Genomic DNA, 16068 nt, shown 5'->3' with positions numbered 1-16068 from the left:
TTACAACAGAGATAAAATTATAAAGTAGAGACACAAAACAAACATATGCATGTTAAAGCCACTAAAAATAAAATCCTCAGACTTATGCAGTCGTTGCTAATATTAATAATAAACAAATATTGCCTTTCTGAATTTCATTAGCTCAACATATCTCGCAGATCCAGCAATAGCAGAGAGCAAAGAGGTTGCATCAATCATAACAGTTGCATAAAAAATTAACCATTTTTTTATTTTTTTATTTTTTTGTAATTTCATTACAAAATAGACTTTATTCGAATGAAATGCGATAAATATATTTAATGTGTTCACATGCTTACGTTATAGTACGGCTTCTTCTTCTTTGTCACCATTGTCTTCTTCGTTTTCGCTGTAAGGACAAAAAAATTTGGTCAATAATTCACTCAATACACTGACAAGCACAAGCATGTACATTTTAATCAAGTGAATCAAAATGAGCAACTCTACTGAACCGAACAATATTCATGTGCTGAATAAAACGTAATAAATATTTAATCATCAATAAAAATATTTCTGCATGCACAAGGACTTAACTAAACACACTAACAATAAAGTGAATCAAAATGAGCAACTCCACTGAACTGAATAACATTCATGTGCTGAATAAAACGTGATAAACATTCAATCATTAAGAAAAATATTTCTGCATCCGAAAGAACTCAACTGAACACACTAACAATCAAGTGAATCAAAATGACCAACTCCACTGAACCAAACTCCATTCATATTTTGAATAAAACGTGATAAACATTCAATCAGCAAGAAAAATATTTCTGCATCTAAAAGAACTCTACTGAACACACTAACAATCAAGTGAATTAAAATAATCAACACCAATGAACCAATCAATATATCACAGAAAGAAAATAATAACACATTTTCTATTCGTATGCCCTAGTTACGCAATAAAAATGGATTCAGAATAAGACGATCTACTAAACGAAGCAACTCAATCCACTAAACCTTAAATCGAATTAGGAGAAACGCGAGTTTTAAGAGAAATTAAATGAACAGAATAACGATAGTTTTTCTCATACCTTAGCTTGTGGAGTCTATGTTCTTGTTTTTGTTTGTTTTTTCTTCTTCCTTTCGAAAACTTGACGCGATTCTGGAATAGGAGCAGTTTCCGCAGAAAACATGATGGAGGTTTGAGAGATTTTGAGAGAGATTTGAACTTCTCTAGTGGCGATTTCGAGGTTGAAGAAGGAACATTGTTTCATAATGAAGACACGAATGAATGTTAAACGTTTCGGGGGTTTGGGCATGTGAATACACACTCATTTAATGGGATTGAGTTTCTTGGTGTTAGGCCAGCTTAGATGGACTTGGATGGAAAATTATATGGATGTGTAGCCCAACTGATTATATATATAGAGTGAAAAGGGTAGAGAGAAATAGAAAAAGAGAGAGGTAGATAAGAGAATGTAAGAAAGAAATTTATTAATTTTAAAAAAATATTTTCTCTTAATTTTAATAAAAAAGTATGTGACACATTTTGGTTATTAAATTAGTTAGTAATATATAATATAAAATATAACTATATTTCAATTTCAATATTTAAATTTTGATTTTAATTTTAATGCAATTATGAATAATAATATATAAGAGAGATAGAGTGGACGAAGGAATAAGATAGATAGAAAAAGGGAGAGAGAAAAGCGAAAAACTTTTAAATTTTGGATAAAAAAATTTGATTTCAATTGCAATAAGAAAGTAACATGTGACATATTTTAATTATAAAATTAATAATAAATAATAAATTTTATTAGAATAAAATGTTTTGTGAATATCCCTACGAAAAATTTTATAATTGCAAGTAATATAATCGATGTATTTACTTCTACCAAACAAAAAAATTTGTAATTAAAGAGAATTTTATTAGATCATTTTAATTTCCATTCATTTGAAACTTTGATATTTGAAAATAAGTTGTCTAAATTGTTAAAATTTATGAAAGATGAAATATGAGTATGAACAACAAATTAAATAATATAAGATAATCAAAATATTATATTAATAAAAAATGTTTGATAAATAAAAAAATTAGTCAAAATTAACTCAAATTTATCTTATTTAATATTTATAAATTATTACAAAAATTAATGAATATTGAATAAGTAAGATAAATTCTAATTGTTTCTTTTATCTTCATAACATTACCATTATAAGTTAAAAATAAGTTTAATTATTCTTTAATTCCTATAGTTTTTTCAACTTTTTAGTTAAGTTCTTACAATTTAAAGTTTATAATTGAATCCTTGACCTTATATTAAATTAAAAATTATAATTAGATTTTTATTAGTTGTTATTTTTTTTAGAAATAACACAATAATAATCCTAGAATATTTATTTGCGTTAGAATAGATTCTATAATTTATTCTATATCAAATACAAAATGAATATTTTTTTACAAAAAAAATTCTATGAAGTTCAAAGACTCGCATTGTTTTATACTAGAATGTTGAGAAATCTAAACAACTCATGTAAAAAAAAAATCTAGTAATCTATCCTAATTATGAATTAGTTTAAAATGTTATCAAATAAACACAAACTACGTATGAGAATAGATTCTTTTACTAAGAGAATCGATTCTTCTACTAAAAGATGCTGGTTTTAATAAAATAGTATGAAATTTTTTTATCTATTATGATTTAACCCAAAATATAGCCCTATCCAAATCGATCATTTTGCCCTTGCTTTAATCTATTCAAGAAAATATCTTTACTGTGTGTGAACACCATATTTAGTCCCAAGATACAATAAGAAATAAAAAAAATAGAAAAGGATAACAAATAAAACAAAAAGAAAAAGGTTATTTGAAAGAGTAAAAAAACTAATTTCCTTTAGTCCCTTGCTAGAAAAAAAAAATCAAATATGTTTGTCTTAATAGAAAGAAATAAATAAATGATCTCAAAACAAAATAAAATGGGAAACTTTTGCTAAAATACATATCTCCTTTTTCATAAATTCTGTATAAAATTAGGGGTATTAATTATGCAGATTTATTTCAATATTTAATTCAAAATGTGATCTTCAAGGTTACGTTTATTTTTTAGAACAGAATAAGACAAGATACTGAGAATAAGACATAAATAATTGAGATACAAAATTTTGTATTCTTGTGTTCTATTTGATGATAAATTAGAACAAATTATAAAAATCTAATTTATTCTCATTTTTTTTATTTTAAAAATTTGAGATGAAAAATATAATAATAAAAAATATAATTATAAAAAATTAATAAGAATAATAAAAAAAATTTGTGTCTCTTGTTAGTGTTTTCGTGTTCTTTCTACAAAATATATTAATTCAGTGTCTCTAGACACATTATCTTTATCCATATCTCCTCTATCAAATACAATTTTATATCTCTGTATCCCTATCTCAATGTCTTGTCTTTATAAACAAACGCACCCAAAAGTTCTATATAAAGCCCATAGTCCAAAAGAACAAAACACCAAGAGTGAATTCACAAACAAATCAGTATAGAAAACATATTATTATTTTCTCTCAATTTCAATATTTCTCTCTTTGTTCTGTGAGGTGAGGATGGATATACCTCACTTAATTACCTTTTTCTTCTCTTTTCCCTAGTCTCTTGACTCTTCCAGTTTGAGATTGAAATCATCCGAGATTAAATAGCATAACTTCAGTCATGTTTATACTTCCATTCATTTCTATTTTTTACTTGATGTCTTCTTTATTTTCATTTTCATTTTCATTTATCTTTGTTTATTTCTTTAATTTAATTTGTTTATTCCTTGTCTTTATTTCTTTAATTTGTTTCAATACAAACTTTTTTAATTTGTAATATAAACATATATGGGTACAACTACAAGTTAGCTAAATTCAGATAATTAATTTCATATTTTGATTCTAATATAAAATGAACCGTTTTAATAACATCATAAAACCATAAACGATTAATTTTGATCAAAGTTTTGAAAACTGAATAGATATCAAATTAAACTAGTAAAAATCGTATCGATTTGACTAGTTTTTTTTTAATCTTTTGGCATGTTCATTGTTAACCGATTTTTATCCTTAACTAAACTGATTCCTTGACAGTAGGGCTGGAAGTGAGCCGAGCTGAGCCGAGCTAGACCAAACTCAAGCTCGGCTCACGAAAATTGAGCTTGGCTCACGGCTCGGCTCATTAACTATCGAGCTTATTTCTTAAGCTCAAGCTCGGCTCACCAAAAGCTCACGAGTTGGCTCGAGCTCACGAGCTGGCTCAAATTAGAGAAACATAAATACATAATCTATAATTTTATATCAATAAATTATAACTTATATATTTTTAAAAATATTTGAAAAGATCAATTTTATATATTGTTTATCTATCAATAAATTATAATTTTTTTATTTATGTCCTATATTAAAATTATATGTAAAAAATAAATATTAAATAATTAAGATTGTTATAATATATATATATATAATCGAGCCAGCTCACGAGCTAATGAGCTGAGCTTATCCAAGCTCAAGCTCGGCTCATTTAATTTATGAGCTCAATTTCAGGCTCAAGCTTGGCTCACCAGCTCACGAGCTTAGCTTATCGAGCTGTTAACGAGTCGAGCTCGAGCTGGCTCATGAGCTGGCTCATGAGCTGGCTTGACTCACTTCCAGCCCTACTTGACAGGTTTCTGATTCTCAGTTCGATTTCCAGAACACTGATTTTGATAGAATTTTTTTTTCTACATTTAATGCATTCCAGAAAATTTATGACACTGTGGAGGTATTTCCTGTGGTTCTACAAATTAAAATGTGTTTCCAAATCGATGCAACCAAAAGAAATGGTTAACTTTAATTTGGGGAAAGAATAGTTGAACTTTTTTTATTCTAGGATGTAAAAAAAGTTAACAGGTTCTTTTAAACAATAATTATAAGTGTTTTCTTTTTGTACATTGAATTATTTTCTTTACAGAGGTACGTAGGGGCCGGGCCGGGTGACAGTTTTTCAATTTTATATATAAATATCGAATTTAACATAAAAAATGAATTGCTTTATTTAATTTATTCAAAAGAGTAAATGATGTTGTTTAACTTAAGTCAACTCAAATTAATTTAAATAGAACTATTAATATAAGAAGGTTAATTCTGAGTAAAGTTCAATTTTGATCAAATTTATCAAATTTAAAAAAAATAAAATAATAAAAATGGTTATCATTCTAAATATCCTTAACTTCTTGTTGTAAGTTTTAAAATTTCATTATTTGTCATTTAATACTTAATACGTACCATAAGAGTTATTTGAAAATCTACATTCTTCATATATAGGACGTACACAACACACAGAAGAAGATATGGCGAAGGTTTCAATCATATTTACCTTTGTAGTGGTCATGCTCAGTCTAATGGCTACCAATAATGGTAATTAAATTTATTTTATTTTTCATCCAATGTTTTTTTATTTTTCAATACATATTTTTAACTAGATTGAATTGATATATAAACAGGATTTGGTGTTCTCTCAATAAGGACAGAAACAAGTGAGAGAGAGTCATCAAAATCAAAGATATGCCACAATGATTATGAGTGCTACCGTATTCTACCTAGCTGCGGAGGACTTCCTCATTGCAACGAGGGTCAATGCATGTGTATATACAAACAATAATAATGTTTAAACATACAAGACATTATTATGAGCAAATAAAATGTTTAACCATTGCAAATGCTTAATTAAATAAGACAAGCATGCTCAAGATGTACAATTGTACACTGCTGCTTGTGCTCTATCATATTTTTGTACTGTCAATAAACCTAATAAGCAATGGTTAATTCTCAATAAATGTAATTTGAAGGAAATGCTTGAAATTTAATCATTTATAACCGCTTGCACTAGAATTATTTAGCTTTGGGCATCAACATCAACCGTATAATACATTAATGCTAAAAATTAGTCATCAAATATTTATAGAATTTAATTTTGATATACTATCAGTATAAAATCGTTTTGCACGTATATCCAATTACATAATACCACATTAATAAAAATAAGACTTAAATATATTTTTGGTCTCTAAGGTATAGGCCAAAAAAAATTTTCGTCTCTAATCTTTTTTGTATACAAAATCATCCTTAAGGTCTAAAACTAAACTTTTTTTTTTTTTTATGAAAGGAAACAAACTCAACACACTAAGTGAAGCCAAGAGCTATAACCTGAACTTTAGTAACACCTATATCATTTCTGACATAGCCATCAATAACATGGTTTATTTTGACATCATTCCTTAGAGCAACAAAACGACCTAGTAACACAATCCACCACATTTGTTGTCTTATTCTGAAAAATGAACTCATTCCTACACAGCCAGATATTCCATATAATGGAGAAGAACTCTACTAACCATATTTTTCGCGCGTCTTTCCTCAAGGGCATCATCCTCCAACTCTCAAAATGCTCCTTTATGGATCCCAGGATGCTACATGCACGACCCATGTAACTAAACCATGTGTACCACACCTGCCAAGCGTACTCACACGTAACAAACAAATATTGTACAGTTTCAATTTTCTTGTTACACATAATACAGACATTATTACTTCGTTCAATGATGCCCAAACGAATCAGTCGATCCTTTGTCTTAACTCAGCCTACAAGCATAAACCAAGTAAATAACTCTACTCGAGAGGGCACTAGTCATTTCCAGATTCCATTTGTGAACTTATAGTTAAGGATATCTTCCGTTACCGTGTAACACCCTACCATACAGAGTCTTATGCTTAAGTCATAATTTAGAGATGGCAAGGTATTACAACCTCTAAAATAAAAATTTAGTACATATAGTAGTATGAATGATGTTTATAACTAGGAGCCTTTGAAGGAAAAAGGGGTAAACAAAAATCGTGACTCAAAAAGCGCAACACTCCGACCGATAACGTAACGAACAGGGATAAGCTAACGCGAGATTATATATATACAAAAGAGTGTCAAAAACGGGAATATCAAGACTCAAAATCCGGTTGCGAAGATAACCGGTCCGAGCACAGCAATATATATACATATAATAAAATAAGGAAACACCAAAGGAAACCCAAAGGGACATAAAAACAGAGAACCTATTCTCCAAAAATCCCCTGTAGAAGGAGTCATCACAGTTTGTATTATTTAATGGAGATAAAAATATCTACGCAAAACATATAAACCAAAACAGATCCCCAAGAACAAAGGATCTTCGCTAATCCGGAAGTCTCCAGCATGCCTCAACGAGAAGTCTCGCGTCCTGCATCTGAAAACCACAAAATTCGCATGGGCGAGAACCAGAGGTCCCTAGCATGGTAACAGTTCCCCATATATAACATGTAATAATAGAGAAAAGCATAAGGCAATCCTAGAACTTCCTCCAGATAATATCAAAGCTTATAAACAGGCTAAACCATAAGTGGCAACTGACTAAAGATCCTTCAGTCTAACTAACACTTCCCTTTCCAATTCCTTCAGACCTCCCAACCACCAGCAGGAGTATAATGTAGCAAACACAGCTAAACCAAACAAGAGATATACAAATAGGAATAGATAAGGCATTTAGACAATTAGCAAGTAATATGCAGTCAAATAGGCAATCTCAAACAATTCATATAGTATGAATATGATGAATGCATGTCCCTAGTGGCTGATGACATCATCTGTCGGTTATAGAGCCAACCCGACAAGTCCTGGTAGCTAACCATTGGACTGTCCCTCTGTCGCGCATCCCCAACTCGAGTTATACTCATCATAAATTTGATCATAATCATGATCCATTTCCATCACCCTCACTGGTGAATATTTACGGGGACGAGCTCATTCGGGGCTTTCACAGTGCCCGGCCACACTTACGACATAGGGTCAAAAGAGCTTCGAGTCTCAACCTGGAGCACGTGGTGGCTAGCCACTGCTTCCTCCCAGGGAAACCCTCATCTCCGATGGTGGAAGTCCAAAGATTCACAATTCATTCAACAGCATATATGCATTTATACTTAGCCATAATCATGGCTCCGCCGTAGCACGACAATAATCCAGCCATCCGGCTCACGGTTAAATCCATAACCAGCCAATTCATTAGCAATTACGGCCCTTCGGACCATGGCATAACAAGCACTTCCACCGCCATCCTCCGCATCTCACATAATCATCTTTGATCCTCATTGATCATTCATTTTTCCCTTGCTTCACTCGCAAGTTACCACATTCACTGGCTCTTTTTCTCATTGCTAGGCATATCATAATGATTTAAGACATAAGTGGTGAGATCGGAGGCTTAGAAGTATGAAATTTGGCCTTTAAAACTCAAAAATCAACTTTGGGATGAAAACAGGGCCACGCGTACGCGCACTCTCCGCTCACGCGTGGATGGCCACAAAACTCATCGACGCGCAAGCGTCATAGGCGCGGACGCGCGGGTTAAAAAATAGCCAAACGATGCGCACGCGTTAGCCACGCGTACGCATGGGTGCTCTTGCGCCCCAGGCACAAAACTGGCACAACTCTCAGGAAAATAGCTGGGCATTTGGTGCAGCGCATCGACGCGCCCGCGCACACCACGCGCACGCGTGGATGGTGCTTTCTTGAAGAACGGCGTGTACGCGCCAAGTGCACCTACGCGCGGAGGGTCATTCTGCTAAAAATTTTCTAAGTTAAAAGCTGCAGAATTCACAGATTCAACCCCCAATCTTCCGACGGACATAACTTTCTCATTTTAAATCGTTTTCCGCCCGTTCTTCCAGCGGCATGGACATCCCGGATCCAATTTCATTTCTAAATAAGTTTGGTACAAAACGGGGATCCGTAGTCCAAGTTATGTCCCATCAAAATATGCCTGAAAACCATGTTTTCATACAAAACCACAAGGTGCCATTTTCAAAACAAACCATTTTCAACTCTTTTCAAAATCAACCAAAACATGCCAATTTCGCCTTTTTCGAAATCAATCAAAATGTACCAAAATCAATATCAAGCCATCCTCAACTCACACATTAACACTTTACTAAAATTCTCAAAACCACCATCCAACCATTTTAACACTTCTCAGTCAAATGGCTAAAGGACAAACACAATATCATGTCATACATCCTTCCTCATCCCAATTTCTAATAATACAATTTCCAATCAAACATCATTATACATACTCATCATCATACTCACCATCAACATGGTACCACCCACCAATTCAACCTCAATCATTCATCAAGCATATATCACAACATGCAGTTTCTCATATATCACACAATCAAGGCATCAATATTCATAATCACATATATGATCACATCATATATCTCAACCATTCAACAATATCATCAATTCAATGCCTATCTTAGGGCCTCTAGCCTAAGTATTTTCTACCACATTACATATTAGATACGAGAAATCGAGACCATAGCCGATTTCCCAAGCTCAATCGGAGCACTTCCAAACTACTTGTCCACAAGTCTTCTAGGTCTTAACACCTCCAAGAACAGATTTTTACCACCAAAAATCCCTTTTCAAGCTTTCTAAGGTCTCAATCAAGCCCCAATATTCACTTATACACAACCTAAGCCACAATCATCATACCCATACACAACATCTCAATACCCAAACATCATAGAACAACAAATTACACTAGGGTTAAGAATATTACCACATCCAAGGTCCAAGGAGACAAGATTAACCTTCTCCTTCAAGAGAGTTGGGTTCTATAACATCAAAGAGCCCAAAATCTCAACATTTCACCCATGAAACTCGAAAACAAAGGCTGGAATTTCGAAGAAAAAAACGTGGTTTACCTCAAGATTCGTTGTATGGGTTTTGTAAAGCTCTCCGCGATGAACGCGTGGCCGCAAACAGTGCGGCAATCGGAGCTCTAGATCAAAAGTTATGGTGGTTTGAAGATCAAGTGAGAGATAGAAGTTTGAGAGAGTGTTCTTCCCCTCCCTCACTCCATTTCAGCGTGTGTGTGTAACAAATGAGGAGAGAGAGTGCTGAAAACTAGGGTTTTAGCTTAGCTTAGTTTAGTTGGGCCAAGGACCCACTTTGGGTCCGGTTGGTCCGGTTTGGCCCGTTCGGTCCAATCTTGGTCCGATTTCTATAAAATTGGTACCGAAATTCTCATCTCAATCTCCTCTATCATATTAAGCCATAAAAATCACATTTTTGGCTTTCTAGAATAAATTCTCATTTATGGGTTAATTAGCCATTAATTAACCGGGTTTTACATACCGTCTGTACCTGCATAACCTGCACAAATGTGTTAGTAGTATAAACGCCTTCCTTATCAAATTTTCACACCACTCTATCTTATACGACTTCTATCAATCTCACAGCTTGCAAGATATCTAAAAGATGGTTCAAGCTGTCCGTTTCCCATTGGCGAAGTTTCATCCTCTACTGAAAGTTCCATACCCACTCTATCCCATCCCAAAACCCACAGTCCCCAATCACGGATCCTTTGTTATTTGAAATCAAGTAGAGCCTCGGAAAGGAGCCTTTCAGCTTTCCCGACTGTAATTATGTATCTTCCCAAAATCTGGTTAATCTGCCATCACCTACTTCCATAGCCAGTCCGTCAATCATCTTTTGTCTGACATGCTGTTCCTTTATTTGCAAGTGACAAATATCTCTCCACGAGCCTCCTTTTGCCGATATAGCTTGAGTAGACACAGTAGCTGTCCAGGATTCAGATTATTACAGGAGCATACAACCTTCTTTCACAATGGGCAATCCTCCTTAGAGAATCTCCACCACCACTTAAACAATAGATAAGTATTGCGGATCATCGCATCTCCCACACCTAGCCCTCCTAGTTTCTTCGGTGCCTGTATCAACTCCCACTTTACAAGAGCCAGCCCAGGGCTTCCATCATCCTTCCCCCAAAAGAACCTCCTTTGCAGTGAAATTGGTTTTTTTGCCACTGTAGCCGGTATTTTATTCAAACTCAAATAGTAAGTAGGCAGACTATTTATCACTGATTTGATAAGGACCAACTTCCCTGCTTTACTAAGCACCTTTGCTTTCCACAAACGAAGTTTCTCCTCTACTTTATCTATTACTAGCTTCCATGTTTTAACTAGCCTCGGGTTTGCTCCTAACTCAATGCCCAGGTACTTCACTGGTAGTCTCATTGCCTGGTGATGAGCGGATAATTTATACGCTTTTTGGCATTGTTTTTAGTATGTTTTTAGTAGAATCTAGTTACTTTTAGAGATGTTTTTAATAGATTTTGTGTTAAATTCACATTTCTGGACTTTACTATGAGTTTTTGTGTTTTTCTGTGATTTCAGGTATTTTCTGGCTGAAATTGAGGGACTTGAGCAGAAATCAGATTCAGAGGTTGAAAAAGGACTGCTGATACTGTTAGATTCTGACCTCCCTGCACTCAAAGTGGATTTTCTGGAGCTACAGAACTCGAAATGGCGCGTTTCCAATTGCTTTGGAAAGTAGACATCCAGGGCTTTCCAGAAATATATAATAGTCCATACTTTGGCCAAGAATTGACGACGTAAACCGGCGTTCAACGCCAGCTTTCTACCCAAATCTGGCGTCCAGCGCCAGAAAAGGATCCAAAACCAGAGTTGAACGCCCAAACTGGCACAAAAACTGGCGTTCAACTCCACAAATGGCCTCTGCACATGCAACACTTAAGCTCAGCCCAAACACACACCAAGTGGGCCCCGGAAGTGGATTTATACATCAAATACTTACTCATGTAAACCCTAGTAGCTAGTTTATTATAAATAGGACCTCTTACTATTGTATTAGGCATCCTGGATTATATTTTTGATCCCGTGATCACGTTTTGGGGGCTGGCCATCTCGGCCATGCCTGGACCTTTCACTTATGTATTTTCACGGTGGAGTTTCTACACTCCATAGATTAAGGTGTGGAGCTCTGCTGTTCCTCAAAGATTAATGCAAAGTACTACTGTTTTCTATTCAATTCTTCTTATTTCGCTTCTAAGATATCCATTCGCACCCAAGAACGTGATGAAGGTGATGATTATGTGTGACGCTCATCATCCTTCTCCCTTATGAACGCGTGCCTGACAAACACTTCTGTTCTACATGAATTAAGCTAGAATGAATATCTCTTAGATCTCCTAACCAGAATCTTCGTGGCGTAAGCTAGAATGATGGCGGCATTCAAGAGAATCCGGAAAGTCTAAACCTTGTCTGTGGTATTCCGAGTAGGATTCAATGATTGAATGACTGTGACGAGCTCCGAACTCGCAATTGCAGGGCGTTAGTGACAGACGCAAAAGGATAGTAAATCCTATTCCAGCATGATCGAGAACCGACAGATGAATAGCCGTGCCATGACAGGGTGCGTGAGCATATTATTCACTGAGAGGATAAGATGAAGCCATTGACAAGGGTGATGCCTCCAGACGATTAGCCGTGCCATGACAGGGCATTGGATCATTTTCCCGAGAGATGACCGAAAGTAGCCATTGACAGTGGTGATGTATCACATAAAGCCAGCCATGGAAAGGAGTAAGACTGATTGGATGAAGATAGCAGGAAAGCAGAGGTTCAGAGGAACGAAAACCATCTCCATTCGCTTATCTGAAATTCCTACCTATGATTTACATAAGTACCTCTATCCCTATTCTATTATATAATATTCGAAAACACCATTATCATTTTATATCTGCCTGACTGAGATTTACAAGGTGACCATAGCTTGCTTCATACCAACAATCTCCGTCGGATTCGACCCTTACTCACGTAAGGTATTACTTGGACGACCCAGTGCACTTGCTGGTTAGTTGTATCGAAGTTGTGACAATTATGAATTAAGATCAGAGCACCAAGCTTTGGAGCCATTACCAGGATTTGTTCGAGCCTGGAGATCACAATTTCGTGCACCACCTGGCACCCTAATAATTGGCACATCTGACCAACTCACTCCTGGATACAATTTACGGGTATCAAACTGGACTTGTCAAAGTTAATACTCAATCCGGACATCACTTCAAAGCACCTCAAAAGTCTCTTGTAATTTCTCACTGTCTCCTCCTCCGGCGGACAGAACAATATAGTATCATCAGCAAACTGTAAGTGCGATAACTTTATATTATCTCTAACGACTAATAGAGGGGCAATTCTCCTATTCCTTACCGCCTCTCCGATCATCCTGTTCAAAGCATCTGCAACCAGCACGAATAGGAAAGGTGATAACGGGTCGCCTTGCCTAAGTCCCCTTTCCATCTTAAATGGTTTGAGGGTGTCCCGTTGACCATTATGGAAATAGATGCTGATCTAATGCACTCTGTGATCCATGCCCTCCATCTTCTACCGAATCCCATCTTTTTTAGTACAATATCAACAAACTTCCATTTAACTCTGTCATAGACTTTCTGGAAGTTCAGTTTAATGATTGCTGATGCCTTCTTCTTCATTTTTAGCCATTGTACAGTCTCGCATGCTATTAGCACTCCATCATGTATCCGCCTTCCTTTGACAAAAGCACTCTGTGATTCTCCAACTAACCCTGACATTATCCTCCTCATCCTTCTTGTCAACAGTTTTGATATGACCTTGTAGACGCACCCAACCATATTGATCGATCTAAGATCCTTTATCTCCTTTGCTTCCACAAACTTCGGGGTCAGCGCCACCCAAGTAACATTGGATTCTGCTAGTAACCTCTCTGTCTCAAAGAAGCTCAACATAGCTTTAGTAAATTCCACTCCAATCTTATCCCAGCACCTTTTTATAAAGTTCATGTTATATCCATCACTCCCCGGAACCTTAGATGATTTACAGTCTCAGACTTCATCCTTTACTTCCTCCACCGACGGTAACACCTCTAGTGCTTGCGCTTCTTCCAACTCTAACCGATTTACTAGGCCTTCCTGAAAACTAATGGTCGGCGAGGCTTCCTGGTGGTATAGGTTTTTGTAGAAGTCTCTAGTGAACACCTTGGTCCTTGCATGATTCCTTATTAACCTTCCATTTATCACTAAAGAGTCGATCCAGTTGTTCCTTCTTCTTGCTGATGCAACATTGTAGAAGTACCTAGTATTCCTGTCCATCTCCTTGGCATGCCTAGACCTAGACATTTGCTTCCAGTGTATATCTTGTCTCGTATACCATACCTCACAACATCTTACTAGCACCTTCCTTCTTGCTTCTATTGTCCCATCATGTACACCATTGCTAACCATATCGTCCACTTTTTTGATCTCGTCCTCAAACTTTTGTACTTTCTCGGGAATGTCCATAAAGTATTACTTGTGCCATCTACTCAAAGGTTTGGACAGTGCTTTCAATTTGTCTAGAAACTGTATCTCGCCCAGCCCCCTCCATTCTTCCTTCACCATCCTCAGAAAACCTTCATGTGTGAACCACGAGTCTAAGTTGTGGAAAGGTTTCAGCCCCTGAACTATTCTTCTATCTTCCACTATCAAAGGACAGTAATCTGATAAGCCTCTCGGTCCTCCTCTTAGGTGAGTGTCCGGGTATTCATCTAGCCACTCCAAGTTAATCAGGATTCTATCAATGCGACTGTAGGACGACCTCTAAACCATGTATACTTGCGATCATTAAGCGCCAAGTCCACCAACTCCATATCGTTGATCCAGGCTCTAAAATCTTCAACAGAAGCTGGCAGGCTGGTCGCCCCTTTCCTTTCCTCAATGTGCACAATTTTATTGAAATCGCCCATGTAACAAAAGGGGGTTTGATACAAACCTGTAATATAGCTTAATTCCTCCCACATTAAGAGCTTGTCATCTCTCACATGTGGCCAGTATACCAGACAAATCGCACAGTAAAAATTATCTTTAGTCATCACTCCTTCTACACATATCCACCTATCTCCTTTATAAGAATTCAATAATTTAAATACAGATTCATCCCATATTAACAGAAGACCTCCTGAGGCACCAACAGAGTTAACACACTCCCAACTAGCGCTATTATTTTCCCAAATCCCAGCTACATCATATTTGTTCACCATCTCTTTTTTTGTTTCTATCAAACCCAACATCTCTATCCTGAACTTATTTTTGAAGTTTTTTTATCATATTCAATTTGGCAGCCCCTCCTAACCCCCTAACATTCCAAGAGCTTAAAATCATTTATCAATTTTATTACACACCTGCTTACGTATTTTTGGCTGACTTCTTCTAACTTTCTTCTTTTGCTTCGATTGTCTTTGTTTCAAAGCTATTGCTTCATTATGTTTCTGGAGGATGGCCATGATGTCCTCCTCATCACTACATAGTACTGCTCCTGACTCTATCGCTAATTTTCAAGCCTCCTTGTTCTCTGCCATTTTCTCTTCCCATTGCCAACTTTGATTATTCCTGTGCGTCATTGAACTTTCGTGCATAGCCACTTCGGGGCAGGTCTTTTCTACCACACAGTCATCATGTTCATTTTATTTCCCTTTCTCAGATCCTTCACCCAACTCCACCACCAATGTCTCCCCTGCCTTGGACTTCCTACCGTTTGAATCGTCAGACACCTGTTCCTCTTCTAAAAGGTCAGTGTTTGCTATTTTGGCTAAACTTTCATATTGTCTATGTACCCCTGCACTCGTTCTTTTTACAACAATATTAAAACTAAGTTTTAAAATCGTTCTTTTTACTTCAGTATTAAAATTTTGGATCAAATTACAACAAAAAATATAAAATTAAAAAAAAAAGAATAAGAGAAAAAGAGTATTTCTGCTCTTCTGAAGGGGGAAGAGAAGAAAAAGAAGGGGGAAGGAAAGAAGAAAAAGTTATATATATGATCCACCTCTATTTCCATTTTCGCCGCCACCTCCGTACGATTTTAAAACCAAATTAAATCTTAAGGACGATTTTGTATGCAAAAAAAAAAAAAAAGTTAGGGACGAAAAAAATTTTCGGCCTATGCCTTAGGGACCAAAATTGTACTTAACCCTAAAATAACTATTTTTTTTACATTGATTGCGTGAATAATCATTCAAGAGAATGATTATAATTACATTACTATGTAAAACGTTTTACACTGTCAATGCATCAAAATTAAATTCATATTTATATAGAATATAATCAAATTTTATAAATAATAATATAATGAAATTGATGCTTACTAATAATCAAATTTCACAAACAATAT

The 16068-nt window shown here is 35.4% G+C and overlaps 1 long non-coding RNA gene across 1 annotated transcript; it reads left to right on the top strand.

Annotated features, from left to right (window-relative positions):
* The first annotated feature begins 3457 nt into the window (after positions 1-3457).
* LOC107616661 (uncharacterized) lies at positions 3458-5852 on the top strand. The gene is made up of 3 exons (XR_001614590.3): positions 3458-3561; positions 5299-5391; positions 5478-5852. It is a non-coding gene; the product is annotated as an uncharacterized LOC107616661 (long non-coding RNA).
* The last annotated feature ends 10216 nt before the right edge of the window (positions 5853-16068 follow it).

The sequence above is a fragment of the Arachis ipaensis genome, chromosome B1 (assembly GCF_059453495.1).
Source record: "Arachis ipaensis isolate K30076 ecotype BB chromosome B1, ASM5945349v1, whole genome shotgun sequence".
Taxonomy (NCBI): domain Eukaryota; kingdom Viridiplantae; phylum Streptophyta; class Magnoliopsida; order Fabales; family Fabaceae; genus Arachis; species Arachis ipaensis.
Note: the sequence above shows the minus strand (reverse complement) of the source record. Positions and strands in the feature narration are given on the sequence as shown.